Below are 20,951 nucleotides of genomic sequence, written 5' to 3'. Positions count from 1 at the left end.
TCCCTCACCCTGTCACTTTCTCTCTCTCCCTCATCCTGCCTCTCTATTTCTCTCTCCATCTCTCTCCCTTGCTGTGTCTCTCTCTCCCTCACCCTGTCTCTCTCTCACTCCCTCCTACACCCTGTCACTCTCTCTGTCTCCCACACCCTGTCTCTCTCTCCCTCTCACTCCCTCACTCTGTCACTCTTTCTGTCTCCTTCACCCTGTCTCTCTCTCTCCCTCCCTCACCCTGTCACTCTCTCTTTCTCCCGCACCCTCTCTCTCTATCCCTCTCCCTGTCACTCTCTCTCTGTGCCTCTGTCTCCCTTACCCTCTCTCTCTCTCTCTCTCTCTCTCTCTCTCTCTCTCCAACTCCCTGTCTCTATATTTCTCTCTCTATCTCTCTCCCTTACTCTGTCTCTCTCTCTCTCCCGCCCTCACCTTGTCACTCTCTCTCTCTGTCTCCCTCTCACTATCTCTCTCCCTTACCCTTTCACACTCTCTCTCTCTTTCCCCGCACACTGTCTCTCCCTCTCTATCTCCATCACCCTGTATCTTTCACTCTCACCTCACACATTCGTTCTCTCTCTCGCCCTCACCCTGTCCCTCTCTCTATCTATCTCTCTCGCTCACCCTGTTTCTCTCTCTCTCTCGCTCTCTCTCCCTCACCCTGTCTCTCTCTCTCTCTCTCTCTCTCCCTCCTTCACCCGCTCTCTGTCTCCCTCACTCTGGCTCTCTCTCTTCCTCACACATTGTCTCTCTCTCTCGCGCTCTCTCTGTCTCTCACCCCTTCTCTCTGTCACTGCCTTCCCATCTATCTCGCTGTCGCTCCCTCTCTCTCTGTCTCTCTCTCTCTCTCCATCTCTCCATCTCTCTCTTTCTCTTCTCTCCCTGTCACTCTTTCTCTCCCTCGGTCCATGACTCTGTTTGTCTCTCTTTCAAACCTTCTCTTTCTCTCTTTGTTTCTATCTCCCGCTCCCTCTCTCTCGATATCTCTCTCTCCCTATGTTTCTCTCCCTCTATTTCTCACTCCCTATATCTCTCTCTTTCTCCCTCTATTTCTTTCTCCCTCTATCTCTCTCTCTCCCTCTGTCTCTCTGTCCTTCTCTCTCTCTATCTCTCTCTCCCTCTCCATCGATCTCTCTCCTCCTCTAACTCTCTATCCCTCTGTTTCTCTCCCCCCTGTCTCTCTTTGTGCTGCTTATCCCTATCCATCTGTCTCTGTCTCTGTCCATCTCCTTTTGTAGTCTACTTGTGTCCTCCTTACAGCCTACTATCCCACCTAAACCTTATGTCTCTCTCCTTCTCTCCGTCTTGCTCTCTCTCTCTGTCTCCCTCACCCCAATGCACTAGTTAAGACTGGATTTGACCATGCCTCTGTTTATATTATACTCGGCCTTGCCTCCGGTATAAAAATGTTTAAAAAGTGTTGTAAAATGGGTGAGGTGCCTGTGGGATCCCCTCCATTTTATATGTACAGGTGGAACTCCATCCATTTTATATGCAGTGGAGTGAAGGGAGTGGGATCCTGGCCTGTTTCCCGGGGGGATGGTGAGTGGGGGAGGGGCCTGTTTACCAGGGTGATGGGTATTGGAGGAAGGGCCTCTTGCTAATTGAAACAGGCAGTTGGTGCTCGGCCTGCTTCCCATGCTGACGGGGAGTGGGGCGTGGCCTGTTTCCATGGTAACAGGAAGCTGCAGTCTGAATTCTTCATGATCATTTAGAAACTTTATAATCCCTTTATAATACAAAGAATTCTTTATAATTCCTTATAACTGTTTATAATCATTTATACACCTTTACAGCCTTTTTATAACCTTTGTGAACTGCATACAATTCTTCACAATACTTTATAAATCGTTCTTCTCCTTTATGATCGTATATAATTTATTATACTTTATGAGTTGAGCCTAGGTAGGTGAACTCTTGAACCACTTCCAGAGCGTGGTCGCCAATATTGATGGATGGAGCATTTCTGACGTCCTGCCCCATGATGTTCGTGTTCTTGAGGCTGTTGGTTAGGCCAAATTAATTGCAGGCAGCCGCAAACCTGTCGATGAGTCTCTACAGGAACTCTTCAGTGTGAGATGTTAAAGCAGCATCGTCAGCAAAGAGGAGTTCCCTGATGACGACTTTCCGTACTTTGGACTTCGCACTTAGACGGGCAAGGTTGAACAACCTGACCCCTGATCTTGTGTGGAGGAAAATTCCTTCTTCAGAGGACTTGAACGCATGTGAAAGCAGCAGGTAGAAGAAAATCCCCAAAAGTGTGGGTGCGAGAACACAGCCCTGTTTCACACCACTCAGGATAGGAAAGGGCTCTTTAAGGACAGTAACCTGTCTCTAGATGCAGAAATCAACAAGTGCATGGGTAAGGCTTCCACTGCTATGTCCAGACTGGCCAAGAGAGTGTGGGAAAATGGCGCACTGACACGGAACACAGAAGTCCGAGTGCATCAGGCCTGTGTTCTCAGTACCGTGCTCTATGGCAGCGAGGCCTGGACAACGTATGTCAGACAAGTGCGACGTCTCAATTCATTCCATCTTCACCGCCTCCGGAGAATACTTGGCATCAGGTGGCAGGACTGTATCTCCAACACAGAAGTCCTCGAAGCGGCTAACATCCCCAACACTACTGAGTCAACGGCGCTTGAAATGGCTTGGCCATGTGAGCGGCATGGAAGATGGCAGGATCCCCAAAGATACATTGTACAGCGAGCTCGCCACTGTTATCAGACCCACCGGCCGTCCATGTCTCCGCTATAAAGACGTCTGCAAACGCGACATGAAATCCTGTGACATTGATCACTAGTCATGGGAGTCAGTTGCCAGTGTTCGCCAGAGCTGGTGGGCAGCCATAAAGACAGGGCTAAGTTGTGGCGAGTCGAAGTGACTTAGTAGTTGGCAGGAAAAAAGACAGAGGTGGAAGGGGAGAGCCAACTGTGTAACAGCCCCGACAAACAAATTTCTCTGCAGCACCTGTGGAAGAGCCTGTCACTCTAGAATTGGCCTTTATAGCAACTCCAGGCGCTGCTTCACAAACCACTGACAGCAGGCGCGTATCCATTGACTCTCGAGATAAGGAGGCCCAAAATAATACTTTATGAGCCTTTATACTCAGTTATAACCGGCTACATCTCACACATTTACTGCCATGGACAGTGAAAATGATCGCCGTGGATTGTTCTCATTTCAAACAGGCCACAGTGCATATAATTCAAAATGCCCGGATAACATGTCATTAAAATGGCCTCAGTGCTTAGCATATAAAATGGCCACAGTGTGTGACACTTTAAATGGTGACAGCACATGTCACTGAAAATGGCCACATTGCATGCCACTTAAAATATTTTCAGTGCATCTCGTTTAAAATGGCAGCAGTGCATCGCACTTCAAATGGCCACAGTGCAGGTCACTTCAAATAGCCACACGGAATGTCATTTAAAAAGGCTGCAGTACGTATCACTGAAAATGGTCATAGATTATGTCACTTAAAATGATCACACTGCAGATCACTTCAAATGGTCGCAGTGCAGGTCACTTAGAATGGCTGTACTGCATAACACTTTAAATGGTCGTACTGCATATCACTTAAAGTGGCCACAAGGCATGTCACTTAAAAAGGTCACACAGCAGATCATTAAAAAAGTTTGCTTTGCAAGTCACTTAAAATGGCAGCACTGCATACCATTAAAATGGCCGTAGAAGATATCAATCAAAGTGCTCGCAGTGTATGTTGCCTAACATGGTCACATAGCATATCACTTAAAATGCCCACTGTGCATGTCACTAAAACATGTTTGCAGGGCATATCACATTAAATGCATACAATGCATGTCACTATAAATGGTTGCACTGCATGTCACTTAAAATAGTGGCATGCATATCACATAAAAGGGTAGAGTGCACATCATTTAAAATGGCAATGTTAAACATCACATAAAATGGTCGCACTGCAGAGTCCCACCAAGACAACAGGGAATAACTAATATAAAACAGGCCACTGTTTATCCCAGGTGGAGAGGCACTAAGTATAACCTGCACCCCAGGAAAGTTCCAATTCAAACCAGGCCTGTGTTAATACCATCTGGAGTGACACAGAGTCCCACTCACACACCAGAAAAGGGTCAGTCAAACCAGACCAGTATTAATCCCAGTCGGAGTGGTACTGAGTTCCACTCACACCAGGAAAGGGCCAGTTCAAGCCAGACCTCTGTTAATCCCAACTGGAATAGTACTGCATCCCACCCAAACAGCAGGAAAAGACCAATTCAAGCCAGTCCTTTGATAATCCCAGGCCGACTGGAACTGAGTTCTACTCACATCCGGAAAGGGCCAGTTCAATCTAGACATGTGTTAATGACAGCTAGAGTGGTACTGAGACCCACTCAATTACCAGGAAAGGGCCAATTCAAACCAAGCCTGTGTTAATCCCAGCTGGAATGGTACTGAGTCCATGCAAACACCAGGAAAGGACCTATTCAAACCAGACTTGTGTGAAGACCATTTGCATTGGTATTGAGTCCCACTCACAAACCAGCAAAAGGCCAATTAAAAGCAGGCCTGTGGTAATCCCAGCTGGAATGGTACTGAGTAACACTCAAGCGCTGGTAAATGGCCAATTGAAGCCAGGACTGTTGAATCCCAGATGGAAAAGTACTGAGTCCCACTCACATTCCAAGAAAGACCAATTCTAACCAGGGCTGTATTAATCCCAGCTGGAGTAGTATTGAGCCCCACTCAAACACCAGGAAATAGCCAAATCACACCAGGTCTGTGTTAATCCCTTCTGCAGTAGGACTGAGTGCCCATGACAAAGTCGGAAAAGCCCAATTCAAACCAGGCCTGTAGTAATCCTGCTGGAGTGGTACGGAGACCAAGTCACCCTCCAGGAAAGAGCCAATTCAAACTTGGCCTGTGTTAATCCCAGATGGAGTGATACTGAATCCTACCAAAACAGGAGGAAATGGCCAATTCACACCAGACCTCCATTAACTCCATCTGCAGTGGTACTGAGTTCCACTCACTGAACAGGAAATGGCCAATATAAACAAGGCCTGTGTTAACTCCAGCTGGAGTGGTACTGAGACACACTCACACAACAGGGAATCGCTAATACAAATGAGACCTAACTTAAACCCATCTGGAGTGTTAATTGAGTCCCACCCACGTTCCAGAAAAGGACCAATTAATACCAAGCCTGTGTAAACCCCATCTGGAGTGGTGCTAAGCCCCATAGACCCACACAACAAAAAGTGGCCTCTGTTACCCCATCTGCAGTGGGACTGAGTCCCACTCACACAGCAGGAAAGGGCCAATTCAAACCAGGCCACTGCTCATCCGATCTGGAGTCGTATTGAGTCAACCATGCTTATGTTAATCCCAGCTAGAGTGGTACTGAGTCCCACCACACACCAGGAAATGGCTAATACAAAGCAGGCCATTTTAATCTCTGTTTGAGTGGTACTGAGTCCCACTCACGCGCCAGTGAAGAGAAAATTCAAACCAGGCCTGCGTTAATCCCATTCAGAGTGGTTCTGAGTTCGACTCACGCAGCAGGAAGGGGCCAATTCAAACCAGGCCATTGTTACTTCCATTTAGAGTCGTACTGAGTGCCACTCACAAACCAGGAAAGGGCCAATTCAGACCATGCCAGTGCTAATCCCAGCTGGAGAGGTACGGAGTCACACTCACAGACCATGAAACGGTAAATTAAAACCAGACCAGTGTTATTCGCAGCTGTCGTGGTACGGAGACCAAGTGGCACACCAGGAAAAGGGAGGCTTGGAATAAGGGGAGGGGTGGTGGAGAGGGTTGGAGTGAGGAGATGGACGGTAAAGAGGGTTGGAGTGAGGGGAGGGGAGGTGAGGAGTGTTGGAGTGAGGATGGGGTCGTGGGGAGAGTTGGAGCGAGGGAGGGGAGGTGGAGAGCGTTGGAGTGACAGGAGGGGTGATGGGGAGGGTTGGAGTGAGGGGAGGCGTGCTAAAGAGGGTTGGAGTGTGGCGAAGGGTGATGGAGAGGCTTGAGGTGAGAGAAAGTGCGCTGGGGTTGTTGGAGTGAAGTGAGGGAAGGTGAGGAGGGTTAGAGCGTGTGAAGGGGTGGTGAGGAGGGTTGGAGTGAGGAGAGGGTCGGCAGAGAGGTTTGCAGTGAGGCTAGTGTTGGTGAGGAGGGTTGGACTGAACGGTGGGGAGGGTAGGAGTGAGTGGAGGGTTGGAGTGCGGGGAGGGCTGGTCGATGCGGTAGGGTTGAAGGGAGCTGTGGTGTGGGTGATGGAGTGAAGTGTGGAAAGGTGAGGAGGGTGAGAGTGTGTGAAGGGGATGTGAGAAGGGTTGGAGTGATAGGAAGGGTCTGGGGAGGTTTGGAGTGAGATGTTGGGATCGTGGGGAGTGTTGGAGCGAGGGAGGGGAGGTGGAGGGCGTTGGAATGACGGAAGGTTTGATGGGGAGGGTTGGAGTGAGCAGAAGTGCGGTGGAGAGTGTTGGAGTGAGGGATGGGACGATAGAGAGGGTTGCAGTGAGGGGAGTGTTGGTGAGGAGGGTTGGACTGAGCAGTGGAACGGTAGGGAGAGTTGGAGTGAGGGGTGGGTTGGTGTGCAGAGAGTTCTGCTAAAGTGTGTTGGAGTGTGAGGAGCGGTGGTGGAGAGGATTGGGGTGAGGGGAGGTGCGGTGGGGGTTTTGGAGGGAAGTTAGGGAAGGTGAGGAGAGTTAGATTGTGTGAAGGGGAGGTGAGGAGGGATGGAGTCGGGGAGGAGTGGTGCAGAGGGTTGAAGTAATGGGAGAGGCGCTGGAGATAGTTGGAGTGAAAGGAGGAGCCTTCGGCTTGTTGGAGTGAGGGGAGGGGCTGTAGGGAGTGTTTGGATGAGGGAGGGTCGCTGGGGAGGGATGAAGTGAGGGGAGGCGTGTTGGAGAGGGTTGGAGAGAGGCGACGGCAGGTGAGCTGTGCTGGAGTGTGTGAAGGGGAGTTGAGGAGTGTTAGAGTGAGTTGTGGGAAGGTGAGGAGGGTTGGAGTGAAGGGAGGGGTCGTGAGGAGTGCTGGATTGAGGTGAGGTGCGGTGAGAATTGTGTTGGAATGAAGGAAGGGACGGTGGGGAGGTTTGGAGTGAGGGGATGTGTGGTGGAGAGGGTTGGAGTGAAGGGAAGGGGTGAGAAGGGATGGAGTGAGGGGAGGGGCAGCGTCGAGTTTTAATGTTAGGGGAGGGAATGTGAGGAGTGTTAGAGTGTGGGGAGGGGTGGTGGAGAGAGTAGAGTGAGGGGAGATGTTGTGGGGAGGGTCTGAGTGAGGGAAGGGGCGGTGGAAGTGTTGGAGTCATGAGAGGGGCAGTGGAGAGTGTTGGCGTGAGGAGACTTGTCGTGGGGAGGGTTGGTGTGTGGGGAGGGGCAGAGAGGATGTTCGAATTAGGGGAGGTGTGGTGGGGATGTAGGGAGTGAGGGGAGGGTTGATGGAGAGCGTTGCAGTAAGAGGAGGGGTAATGGGTGGCTTGGAGTAAGGGAGGGGTGGTAGGCAGGTTTGGAGAGTGTGGAGAAGCTGTGAGGTTGGTTGGGGTGAGGGGACGGGCAGTGGGGAGATTGGAGTAAGGGGAGGTATTACAGGGAGTTGTGGAGGGAGAGTAGGATCGGTCAGGAGGGATGGCGTGAGGGGAGGTGTGGTCGAGAGGGTTGGACTTAGGGGAGGGGTTGTATAGATTGTTGGAGTTGAGGAGAGTGGCTGTGGGTTAGATTGAAGTGAGGCTAGTGGCTGTGGGTAGGGTTGGAGTGAGAGGAGGGGTGGTGGGGAACACTGGAGAAAGAAGAGGGGTAATGGGTGGGTTACAGTGAGGGGAGGGGAGAAGCGGAGTGTTGCAGTGAGGAGAGGGGCGCTGGTGAGGATTGGAGTGAGGGGGGGTGGTGGGGTGTGCTGGTGTGTTGGGACGTGCCAGAGCGAGTGTTGAAGAGACGGGAGTGATGGTAGGGAGGGTTTGAGTGAGGGGAGAGGCTGGGGGGAGGGTTGTAGTGAGGGGAGGGGTGGCAGGGAGAGTTGGAGTGAGGGGAGGGGCGGTGAGGAAAGTTGGAGTGAGCTGAGCGGAGGTGAAGAGGGTGGAGTGAGGTGACCAACTGTGGGGAGGGTTGGACTGAGCGGAGGGGTGCTGGGGAGTTTTGGAGTGAGGGGTTCTGAGGAGGGGCAGTGGGGTGCGTTGGGATGTGGGGAGATGCGGTGTGTAGGGTTCAAGTGATGGACGGGTGGTGGGGAGGTATGGAGTGAGGAAAGGTGTGGTAGGGAGCGTTGGAGTGAGGGGAGGGGCGGTGGGGGCATTGGAGTAAGGGACGGGCGGTGGGGAGGGTTGGAGCGAGGAGTGCGCTGGGGGCATTGGAATGATGTGACAGGCTATGGAGAATTTTGGACTGGGTGGAGGGGAGGTGAGGAGGATTGGAGTGAGGGGAAAGCGGTAGGGAGCGTTTGACTCAGGTGAGAGACCATGGGAGGGTCGGAGTGAGGCGTGGAGCGGTTGGGTGGGATGGAGTAAGGGGAGTAGCGGTGAGGAGGGTAAGGGTGAGGAGAGGTACAGTGTAGAGGGTTGCATGCGTGAAGTGGTGTTGGGGAGGGTTGAAATTAGGGGAGAGGCGGTTGGGACTGTTGTAGTGAGGAGAGTGGTGGTAAGGAGGGTGAGAGTGAGGGGAGGGGTGGTGGAAAGTTTTGACGTGTGGAGTGGTGCGGTGGGGAGATTTGAAGAGAGGTGATTGATGTTGGGCAATGTTGGGGTGAGGGGAGGTATGGTGGGGAGGGTTTCAGTGAGTGAAGCGATGGAGTGAGGGGAGGGTGTGACGGAGGAAGGGAGTGAGGGGTGGGGTGGCAGGGAGGATTGGAGTGAGTGTAGTGGTGGTGGGAATTTTTGAGGTGTGGAGTGGTGCGGTGGGGAGTTTTGAAGTGACGTGAATGATGTTGGGCAATGTTGGAGTGAGAGGAGCTATGATGGGGAGGCTTTGAGTGAGGGGAGGTGCGGTGCAGAGGGTTGCAGTGAGGGATGCGATGGAGGGGCGGTCGGGAGGGTTGGAGTGAGGGGAAGTGCAGTGGGAAAGGTTGTCATAAGGAGAGTTGAGATTGGCGGGTTGTGGTTAGTTAAGGGTCGGTGGGGAGATTTGGAGTGACTGGAGGGGTGGTGTGGATGTTTGGAGTGATGGTACTGGTGTTTTAGAGACTTGGTATGAGGGGAGGGGCTGTGCCAAGTGTTGGAGTGAGGGGCGAAGCAAAGGGTGGTTTGGAGTGAGGGGAGATGCGGTGGGGAGTGATCGAGTGAGGGGAGGGTCAGTGGGGAGTGTTGGGTGAGTGGCGGGCTGGTAAGGAAGGGTGAAATGATGGGCAGGGGCAGCGGGGAGCATTGCATTGAGGTAACGGGTGGTGGGGTGGCTGGGAGTTAGCAGAGGGGTGGAAGGGAGTGTTGGAGTGATGGGAGGTGTGGTTGGAAATGTTAGAATGAGCGGAGGGGCGGTAGGGTGGGCTGGAGTGGGGGAGGGGTTGTTGAGCATGTTGGAGTGAGGCCAGGTGCTTTCAGGAGGGTTGGAGTGAGGGGAGGGTTGCTGGGATTGAGGGGAGGGGCGGTGGGGAGATTTGAGGTGAGGAGGCAGAGGTGAGGTTGAACTGAGGGGTGGGGGTTGAAATGGGTTGGTTTGAGGGGAGTGGCAGTGGGGAGTGTTGGAGTCAGTATACTGCTGGGTGGCAGTGTTGTTGGGACGGGAGGGGTGGTGAGGAGGGTTAGATTTAAGGAAGGGGCGTTGGGGAGGTTTGGAGTACGGCGATGGGTGGGCGGGAGTGTTGGAGTGAGGGGAGGGGTGGTGGGGAGGGTTGGAGTGAGCGTAAGGGCGGTGGGGTGTGTTGAGTGAGGGGAGGCGTGGTAGGCAGCGTTGGAGTGAGGGCGGGGTGGTTTGGGGTGTTGGTGTGACAGGAAGGGTAGTGGGTGTGATGAAGTGAGGGGAGGTGTGGTAGGGACAGTTGGAGTGAGGCTCCGGGTGGTGAGGAGGGTTGGAGGGACGTGAGTGTCCTCTCGGACTGCAGCAATTCTATTCCCACCCCAGAGACTTAACCAACCAGGGGAGGATTCACACTTTCCCACAGTGCATTTCACTCAAGTCTTCACAAACACAGATCGCTGATACACCATGAGAGGCTTCATAGTGTTCCACAGTGTATTACACTAAACTGTTTACAAACACAGATCGCTGAAACACCATGAGAGGCTTCATAGTGTTCCACAGTGTATTACACTAAACTGTTTACAAACACAGATCGCTGATACACCATGAGAGGCTTCAGTGTGTTTCACGGTGTCTTACAGAGAAGGATTTTCTAACACAGGGAGCTGATACACCATGAGAGGCTTCATAGTGTTCCACAGTGTATTACAGATAAGGGTTTTCTAACACAGGGAGCTGATACACCAGGAGAGGATTCACAGTGTTCCACAGTGTATTACAGATAAGGGTTTTCTAACACAGGGAGCTGATACACCAGGAGAGGCTTCACAGTGTTCCACCGTACATTTCATAGAAGGATTTTCAAACACAGGGAGCTGAGATACCATGTGAGGCTTCAGAGGGTTCCATAGAGCATTACAGTGAAGCGCTAACAAATACAGAGAGCTCTGGGACCACGGGAGGATTCATAATGTTCCACAGTGCGTTACACTTAAGTGTTTATAAAAATCAGAGAGCTGATGCGCCAGTGGAGGCTTCACAGTGTTCCACAGTGCATTACATTGAGGTGTTTGCAAACTCAGAGAGCTGAGACACGAGGAGAGTCTTCATCGCATTCCACAATGCATTACATTGAAGTGTATAAAAATACAAATATTTCATGGACCATGGGAGGATTCCCAGTGATCTATAGCGCATTTAACGGAAGTGTGTACAAGTATAGGGAGCTGATGCACTATGGAAGGCTTCACAGTGTTCCATAGTACATTGGACAGAAGTGTTATAAGCACAGAGAGCTGATACACCGTGAGAAGATTCATAGTGTTCCACAGTGTATTCCACCGAACTGTTTACTAACACAGAGAGCTGGTAGAGTCTGATAGGATTCAATGTTCCACAGTGCATTACATAGAAGTGTTTACAAACACAGAGTGCTGATACAGCATGGGAGGCTTCACAGTGTTCCACAGTGCATTTTACTGACGTGCTTGCAAACACAGAGTGATGATACACCAGGAGAGGCTTCACATGGTTGTACAGTGCATTACACTTAAGTATTTATAAATACAGAGAGCTGATACACCATAGGAGGCTTCACAGTGTTCCGACGTGCATTGCACTGAAGTGTTTACAAACTCAGAGAGCTGATACACCAGAAGAAGCTTCATACGGTTCGACAGTGCATTACACTGAAGTGTATACAAACACAAATAGCTCATGGACCATGGGAGGATTCATCGTGCTCTGCAGCGCATTTAACGGAAGTGTGCACAAGCATTGGGAGCTGATACACTATGGGAGGCTTCACGGTGTTCTCTGGTGCATCAGAAGTGTTTATGAAGACAGAGAGCTGAGACACCGTGAGAAGATTCACAGTGTTCCACAATGCATTACACTGAAATGTTTACAAACACAGAGAGCTCATGGACCAGGGAAGGATCCACAGTGTTCCACAGTGCATTACACTGAAATGTTTACAAACACAGAGAGCTCATGGACCAAGGAATGATCCACAGTGTTCTGAAGTGCATTACACAGAGAGATTTATAATCTCAGAGAGCTGATGCACCATTACAGGCATCGTAGAGTTCCACAGTGCATTGCACTGAATTTTTTACAGACAGAGAAATCTGGTACACCATGGAAGGCTTCACTGTGTTCCTCAGTACATTACACTGATGTGTTTATAAATACAGAGAACTGAGACTCCATGAGAGGCTTCACAGTGTTGCACAGTGCATTATATTGAAGTGTTTACAGACACAGAGAGCTGAAACACGATCTGAGGCTTCACATTGCATCACAGTGAAGAGTTTACAAACGCAGAGAGCTTGTTACCATGAAAGGCTTCACAGTGTTCCACAGTGTATTACACAGATGTGTTTACTAGCGCAGAGAGCTGATACATCATGGAGAACTTCACAGCGTTCCCAAATACATTGCACTGCCTTTCTAACAAACACCGGTAGCAAAAACACCATGAGACCCTTTGCAGTGTTCCACAGTGCATTACAGAGAAGTGTTTATAAACATAGAAAGCTGATAGACCATGAGAGACTTCACAGTGTTTCACAGTGAATTGCAATGAAATGTTTATAAACACAGAGAGCGGATGCACAATGAGAGGCTTCAGATTGTTGCACAGTGGCAAAAAACAGGGAGTAGGAATACAGGGGTAATTTTCGCGTTGGCAGGCTGTGATTCGTGGGGTGCCACAGGTATCAGTGCTGGTCCGCCAGCTATTGACAAGATAGATCAAAGATATGGATGTGGGGATCAAATTTAATACTTCCAATTTCGCAGATGACACAAAACAAGGTGGGAACGTGTGTTGTGAGAAGATGCAGGGCAGAATTGGACAGAATTAGTGAGTGGGAAAGAACATGGCAGATGGAGTATAATGTGGAAAAAAAAAGTCAGGTTATCTAGGTTGGTAGGAGGAATATCTATGCAGCGTATTCCTTAGTTGGTAATAGATTAGACAGTGTCGATGTCCAAAGGGATCTGGGTGTCTTAAAGGGTGTTTAACGAAGGTTCATCAGAATTGTTCCCGGGATGGTGGGTCTGTCCGATGAAGAGTGATTGCTGATATTGGGCCTGTATTCTCTGGAGTTTTGAAGAATGAGAGGTGACCATATTGAAACCGACACAAAGCTTAAAGGGATAGACAGGGTCGATGCAACTAAGCTGTTTCTTCTGGTTGGGGAGCCCAGAACCAGTGGTCACAATTCCCAGATAAGGGGGAAGCCTCTTAGGAAAGATATGAGAAAAATGTCTTTACTCAGAGGGTTGTGAATCTTTGGCATTCTCTACCCCATAGGGCTGCGGAAGCTCAGTAATTGAGTATGTTTAAAACGGAGATTCACTGATTTCTAAATACCAATGAAATAAAGGGCATTAGGAAAAAGGCATTGAAGTGGATGATCAGCCATGATAGCATCGAATGCTGAATCAGGCTACATGTGATGAATGGCCTACTCGTGCTCCTACTTTTCTATGTTCCTCTGCCTTTCATCACATTTCAGTAAAGGTGCTTGCTGGTCAATATGAAAATCCTGCTGAAAACATTATTGGCTCGACAAAATCTATTCTCTGTCGGTGCAATGATGCAGATTTATATCCCCATCTCCAGCATCCCAGATTATCCTTTGCTGTGATATTTATTGAGGAACAGCTATTTGGCCAGGAGAGCATGAGTAACTGCCCGCTCTTCCTTAAAATAGTATCATGGGATCTTTCAGCACCACCTCAGTGGGTAAAGGTGGGGTGGGGGCCCGGTTTCACGTCGCATCTGAAATAAAGGCTCCTTCAGCTGTGCAGTGCTTCCTCAGTAAAGTCTTTTTGATCATGCAGCAGTCCTTGACTCATTGAAGGTGACAAGGCAGGTTGAGAGAGTAGTTAATAAAGCATACAATATTCTAGGCTTTATTCATAGGGGCACAGAGTGCAAGAGTAAGACCGTAATTTTGAACTTGTAAAAGACAATAGTTCAAGCACAGCTGGAGTATTACGTTCAGTTTTGGTCGCCAAACTTTAGGAAAAATGTGGAGGCATTGGAGAGTGTGCAGGAAAGATTCACGGGAATGTTTCCTATGATGAGGAATTTCAGTTAAGAACATAGAATGGAGAGGTTTTGACTGTTTTCCTTGGAGAAGAGAAGGCTGAGAGGTGATTTAATAGAGGTATTCAAAATCATGAGGGGTCTGGTCAGAGGAGACAGGGAGAAACTGTTCCCACTCGTGAAAACATCGAGAACAAGAGGGCACAGATTTAAAGTATTTAGTAAGCGAAGAAAAAGTGACATGAGAAAAAAACTTTTTCACGCAGCGTGTTGTTAATGTGCTGCCTGAGAACGTGGTGGAGGCACGTTTAAGTGAAAAATTCAAAAGGGAATTAGACAGTTAAATGAAAAGGAAGAATGTGCAGCGTTATGGGGAGAAGGCAGCGGACTGGAACTAAGGGAATTTCTCTTCCAGAGAACCATTGCAGACACTATGGGCCAACCCACTTCCTTCTGCATTGTCACGATTTTAGGATTCAGTAATGTCCCTCTGACAGTGCAGAAATCCCTCAGTAATGTCGCAGCACTCCCTCAGTTAAGTCCCTCCGACATTACAGTGCTCCCTCAAAAATGTCTCCCCAGTATAAAACAATATAACATATAAGTGCTCCCTCAGTAATTCCCTCCCGTAGTGCAGCACTCCCTCAATTATGTCTCTCTGATAGCGCAGCGCTCCCTCAAAAATTTTTCCCCAGTAGCGCAGCACACCCTCAGTAATGTGCCTCGTTCACTGCACGGCCTTCATGCCGTAATAATGGATTCGAGTAACTTCATGGAGAGATACAGCACTGAAAGAGGCCCTTCGGACTACGGAGTCTGTGCCAACCAACAACCATCCATTTACACTAATCGTGCATTAATTCCATACTCTCTTTCCTGTAAAAGGGGCAATTTACAATAGCCAATTTACCTACAATTCTTTGGCTGTAGGAGGGCAGAAGCCCACACGGTCACAGGGAGAACTTACAAACTCCGCACATGCAGTACCCAGAACTGAACCACGGTCGCTGGAGTTGGGAGGCTCCAGTGCTGACCACTGCACCACTGCTACTGCCTCTACAGTTGTGTGCTCAAGTCCTTGAGTTGGACTCCTTATCCAGACGTCCTCCCTTCCTCTATCTCGTTTCTGACGCCCAGAGCTGTACACACACCTTATCCAGCCTCCCTCCTTCCTTCTATGCAGCCAATATCTGGAGCCCAGTGCTGTGCGTAAGATAATCCAGTGTCTGGTCCCTTCCTCTATATCGACAGTTATAATGGTCTATATAGAATTGCGAAGTGTTACACAGGGTTATGACGAGCATATAGGATTCTAAATTATTATAGGAAGTTATAAAGGACGAGAACATTTCATTTCGGATTGGAAAATTGTAAATGCTATTATTTTTATAAAGTTTTAAAGAAGAGTTATAAAGGATTCTGAAAAATCATAAATGATTGTGAAGGATTATACGGAGGTTAAAGCTTTATTAAGGGTTTTCATGCTGTATAGAGGATTATTCAAAGGCGAAGAAGGATTCTAAAAGGTAATAAGGGTGATAACGATTCAGGAAGGTTTTTAAAGGTGCATAACGTTTTATGAGACGATAAAGGATTATAAAGGATTACAACATTTTTGAAGGATCATAAACATTTACAACTGTTTATAAGGATAATGAAGCGTTATATCGAAATGTGGAGCTTATTCAAGGAGCAGCTGCTGCGTGTCCTTGATAAGTATGTACCTGTCAGGCAGGGAGGAAGTTGTCGAGCGAGGGAGCCGTGGTTTACGATAGAGTTTGAAGCGCTTGTCAAGAGGAAGAAGAAGGCTTATGTTAGGATGAGACGCGAAGGCTCAGTTAGAGCACTTGAGAGTTACATGTTAGCCAGGAAGGATCTAAAGGGAGAGCGAAGAAGAGCAAGGAGAGGACACGAGAAGTCACTGTCGGATAGGATCAAGGAAAACCATAAGGCTTTCTATAGGTATATCAGGAAGAAAATAATGACTAGAGTTAGATTAGGGCCAATCAAGGATAGTCGTGGGAGGTTGTGTGTGGAATCAGAGGAGATAGGGGAAGCGTTAAATGAATAGTTTTCGTCAGTATTTACAGTAGAGAAAGAAAATGTTGTCGAGGAGAATACTGAGATTCAGACTATTAGGCTAGATGGGATTGAGGTTCACAAGGAGGAGGTGTTAGCAATTTTGCAAAGTGTGAAAATGGATAAGTCCCCTGGGCCAGATGGGATTTATCCTAGGATTCTCTGGGAAGCCAGGGAGGAGATTGCCGAGCCTTTGTCCTTGATCTTTATGCCGTCATTGTCGACAGGAATAGTGCCGGAAGACTGGAGGATAGCAACTGTTGTCCCCTTGTTCAAGAAGGGGACTAGAGACAGCCCTGGTAATTTTAGACCTGTGAGCCTTACTTCGGTTGTGGGTAAAATGTTGGAAAAGGTTATAAGAGACAGTATTTATAATCATCTTGAAAAGAATAAGTTCATTAGCGATAGTCAGCACGGTTTTGTGAAGGGTAGTTCGTGCCTCACAAACCTTATTGAGTTTTTCGAGAAGGTGACCAAACAGGTGGATGAGGGTAAAGCAGTGGATGTGGTCTATATGGATTTCAGTAAGGCGTTTGATAAGGTTCCCCACGGTAGGCGATTGCATAAAATACGGAAGTATGGGGTTGAAGGTGATTTAGAGCTTTGGATCAGAAATTGGCCAGCTGAAAGAAGACAGAGGGTGGTGGTTAATGGCAAATTTTCATCCTGGAGTTTAGTTACTAGTGGTGTACCGCAAGGATCTGTTTTGGGGCCACTGCTGTTTGTCATTTTTATAAACGACCTTGAAGAGGGTGTAGAAGGGTGGGTTAGTAAATTTGCGGATGGCACTGAGGTCGGTGGAGTTGTGGATAGTGCCGAAGGATGTTATAGGTTACAGAGGGACATAGATAGGCTGCAGAGCTGGGCTGAGAGATGGCAAATTGAGTTTAACGCGGAAAAGTGTGAGGTGATTCACTTTGGAAGGAGTAACAGGAATGCAGAATACTGGTCTAATGGGAAGATTCTTGGTAGTGTAGATGAACAGAGAAATTTTGGTGTCCTGGTGCATAAATCGCTGAAAGTTGCTACCCAGGTTAATAGGGCTGTTAAGAAGGCATATGGTGTGTTGACTTTTATTAGTAGGGGAATCGAGTTTCGGAGCCACGAGGTCATGCTGCAGCTGTACAAAACTCTGGTGAGGCCGCACCTGGAGTATTGCGTGTAGTTCTGGTCACCACATTATTGGAAGGATGTGGAAGCTTTGGAAAGGGTGCAGAGGATATTTACGAGGATGTTGCCTGGTATGGAGGGAAGGTCTTCCGAGGAAAGGCTGATGGACTTGAGGTTGTTTTCGTTGGAGAGAAGGAGGAGGAGAGGTAACTTAATAGAGACATATAAGATAATCAGAGGGTTACATAGGGTGGATAGTGAGAGTCTTTTTCCTCGGATGGTGATGGCAAACACGAGGGGACATCGCTTTAAGTTGAGGGGTGATAGATATAGGACAGATGTTGGAGGTAGTTTCTTTACTCAAAGAGTAGTAGGGGCGTGGAACGCCCTGCCTGCAACAGTAGTAGACTCGTCAACTTTAAGGGCATTTAAGTGGTCATTGGATAGACATGTGGATGAAAATGGAATAGTGTAGGTCAGATGGTTTCACAGGTCGGCGCAACATCGAAGGCCGAAGGGCCTGGACTGCGCTGTAATGTTCTAATCAATTCTAATCTAAAATATGGGTTAAAAAGGAATTTAAGGAGTTATCAAGCGTTATGCATCTTATGAAGTGTTACAAAGAGATAAAAGGTATCCCAAAATGGGAACAGGTCCCGCCCCCACGAACCCATCACCATAGGGAAAACGCCCGCCACCATTCCCTGTCAGTGCGAGGAAAAGACCCCGACCTCACCATCCACTCACCATGGGAAACAGCCCCCCTCCCCACCTGCCGTCATCATCGGAAAAAGACCTAACGCCACACTCTCCATCACGATATTAATAGGCCTCCCGCTTTTTCACCGGACCAGCAGACCCCGCCCCACATCTGACACGATATTGACAGTCCCAGATCTGTCTCCATAGCGATTGGTCACGCTCCCTGCTGCTGCATATAGTCAGTTATTCAGTTCCTCTCACGTTTGAATCAACTTCGCAATTGGAATAAAGGGATATTTCAGCACACTTTTAAGCTGCTCTCTGAACTGTGTCTGGGACACAGCGTAAATCGCGGTGTTTGTGCAGCAACTCAGGAGCTGCAGCATGAAGCCCAAGTTCAGCAGAAAATCAGGGAGATCAACAAACTCATAGTGCAGCAACAATATTCGGCTCCATATTGAATAAACCATTAAGAGTGCCCATAACAGTATGAAATTAGCCGAGATAACAAACAGTAAAATGATAGATTTCCTGCGGCTCTCCATCTCTGCATCTCTGCGTCTCTCCCCACTGTTGTGAGCCCGGAGTCTCCTACGTCCTCTGCTGCTCACCAAAATGTGTTTGACGGTTAAAGCATTGAGCAGCAGAATCACAACAAATGGGATACCCGGGGTTAGAATGTTATGAATGAACTCGATTGCGGTCCAGACCTGAGAGAACAGAACACTTCTTCTAATAGAACAAAACCAAGGGTAGTTCCTCAGCCCATACCAATCTGTTAACATAAAATACCAGGTGATGTTCTTTAACAAGCTCAGAACAGTCACTGTTCCCAGAACCACAGCCGCCGTTTTCTCGCTGCAATATTTACTTTTCAGCTTCTGGCAACAAATGGCCACAAATCGATCAAAGGTGAACATGACGGTGAACCAGACAGAACAGTCTGTTGTTGTGTAAAGCAGGACGGCGTGGATATTACACACGGGCATGGACTCCAGGAACTGAAACTGTTCCCGATAAACAATTGGTATGTGCCTCAATATCAGGTCAAGTATAACAAGCAGTAGATCCGTCGCTGCCATGGCCACCAAGTAGCGAGTGACACATTTGGAGAGACCACATTTTCCCTGAGACAGGATTCTAATTGTCAGCAAGTTAACTGTGAGGAAGGGAAATAAACAGAGAAATTATACATCAGGCTGGGAGCAATGACAAATGAATGATACTGAAATTGCTGAACTCAATGTTGATCATAATCCTCCCTCCCTCTTTTCCCTGTCTGCCATCTCTAATCTCCACCATTTCTGATGAAGGGTCATTGACCTGAAACATTAAATCTGTTTCTCACTCCACAGATATTGCCAGAGCTGCTGGGTATTTCCAGCATTTACTGGTTTTATTTCTGATTTTCAGCGTGCACATCACTTTGCTATTGTATAGAAATTTAAATGTTGGACTGACAGAGAGATTCACGCACCTATGAAAGACATCACGGATTTCAATTGTTTCAAAGCAGTTACTGGAAATAAGTCCATTGAAAAATCAAATAATGCCAATCGTCACTAACAAGTCAATTTATCAGGGAAATTATTCCTCAGGTTGGGAGTAAAAATAACAGTTCAAAGAACAAAGAACAGTGCAGCACAGGAACAGGCCATTCAGCCCTCCAAGCCTGCGCCAATCATGATGCCTGTCTAAACTAAAACTTTCTGCACATCCAGGGTCCATATCCCTCTATTCCCATCCTATTCATGTATTTGTCAAGATGCCTCTTAAACGTCGCTATCATACTTGCTTCCACCACCTCACCCGGCAGAGGGTGGTGGTTAAACCTCTATCATGTCGCCCCTCCACCTCCGTCGTTCCAGTGAAAACAATCCGAGTTTATCCAACCTCTCCTCATAGCCAATGCCCTCCAGACCAGGCAACATCCCAGTAAATCTCTTCTGTACCCACTCCAAACATTTCAAGTCCTTCTGGAAATGTGGCGAACAGAATTGTATGCAATATTCTAAGTGTGGCCGAACTAAGGTTCGATGCAGCTGCTGCATGACTTGCCAATTTTTATACTCTTTGTCCCGACCGATGAAAGCAAGCACGCTGTACGCCTTCTTGCCTACCTTATCCACCTGCCTTGTCACTTTCAGGGATCTGTGGACCTGTGCACCCAGATCTCTCTGCCTGTCAATATTCCTAAGGGTTCTGCCATTTACTGCATAATTCCCACTTGTATTAGATCTTCCAAAATGCATTACCTCACCTTTTTCTCATAATTTCTCATCTCTTGGGGAGGATGAGGAATGGCAACGGGTACAGTTCGCATCCGCAACCAGATTAAAAACTTTGGCAGGCTGGATCCTGGCCTACGGGCTGTATGTTGGACAAATCTGGACTAGCAGAATGGGAAGAGAGGTGGCAAATGGAATTCAGTCTCGACAATTGTGAAGCGATGCATTTTTGCAGAGGGAATAGCGGGAGAGCAAGAGGGTAACCAGGGAAAGGGTTGCGAAAGGGTTGGCCCACTCAAGGACAGAGATGGGAATCTATGTGTGGAGCCAGAGGAAATAAGCAAGGTTCAAAGTGAGTGCTTTGCATCAGTATTCACCAAAGAGAAGGACTTAGTGGATGATGAGCCGAGGGAAGGGAGTGCAGATAGTTTCAGTCATCTCATTAAAAAAAGGAGGAGGTGTTGGGTGTCTTGCAAAGCATTAAGGTAGATCAGTCCCCAGGGCCTGATGATATCTACCCTAGAATACTGAGGGAGGCAAGGAAAGAAATTGCTGGGGCCTTGACAGAAATCTTTGTATCCTGATAGGCGACAGGTGAGGTCCCAGAGCACTGGAGAATAGCCAATGTTGTTACTTTGTTTAAGAAGGGTAGCAAGGATAATCTAGGAAATTATAGGCCGCTGAGTCTTACGTCAGTGGTAGGGAAACAATTAGAGAGGATTCTTCGGGACAGGACTTACTCCCATTTGGAAACAAATGGACTTCTTAGCGACAGACAGCATGGTTTTGTGAAGGGGAGGTCGTGTCTCACTAATTTGATTGGATATTTTGAGGAAGTGACGAAGATGATTGATGAAGGAAGGGCAGTGAATGTTATCTATATGGACTTTAGTAAAGCCTTTGACAAGGTCCCTCATGGTCGACTGGTACAAAAGGTGAAATCACACGAGATCAGAGGTGAGTTAGCAAGATGGATACAGAACTGGCTCTGTCATAGAAGACAGAGGGTATCAATGGAAGGGTGCTTTTTTGAATGGAGGGATGTGACAAATGGGGTTCCACAGGAATCAGTGCTGGGACCTTTGCTGTTTGTAGTATATATAAATGATTTGGAGGAAAATGTAGCTG

This window comes from Heterodontus francisci, unplaced genomic scaffold (assembly GCF_036365525.1).
Source record: "Heterodontus francisci isolate sHetFra1 unplaced genomic scaffold, sHetFra1.hap1 HAP1_SCAFFOLD_386, whole genome shotgun sequence".
Classification (NCBI taxonomy): Eukaryota; Metazoa; Chordata; class Chondrichthyes; order Heterodontiformes; family Heterodontidae; genus Heterodontus; species Heterodontus francisci.
The sequence above is the reverse complement of the archived record's forward strand: the minus strand, read 5'-3'. Positions refer to the sequence as shown.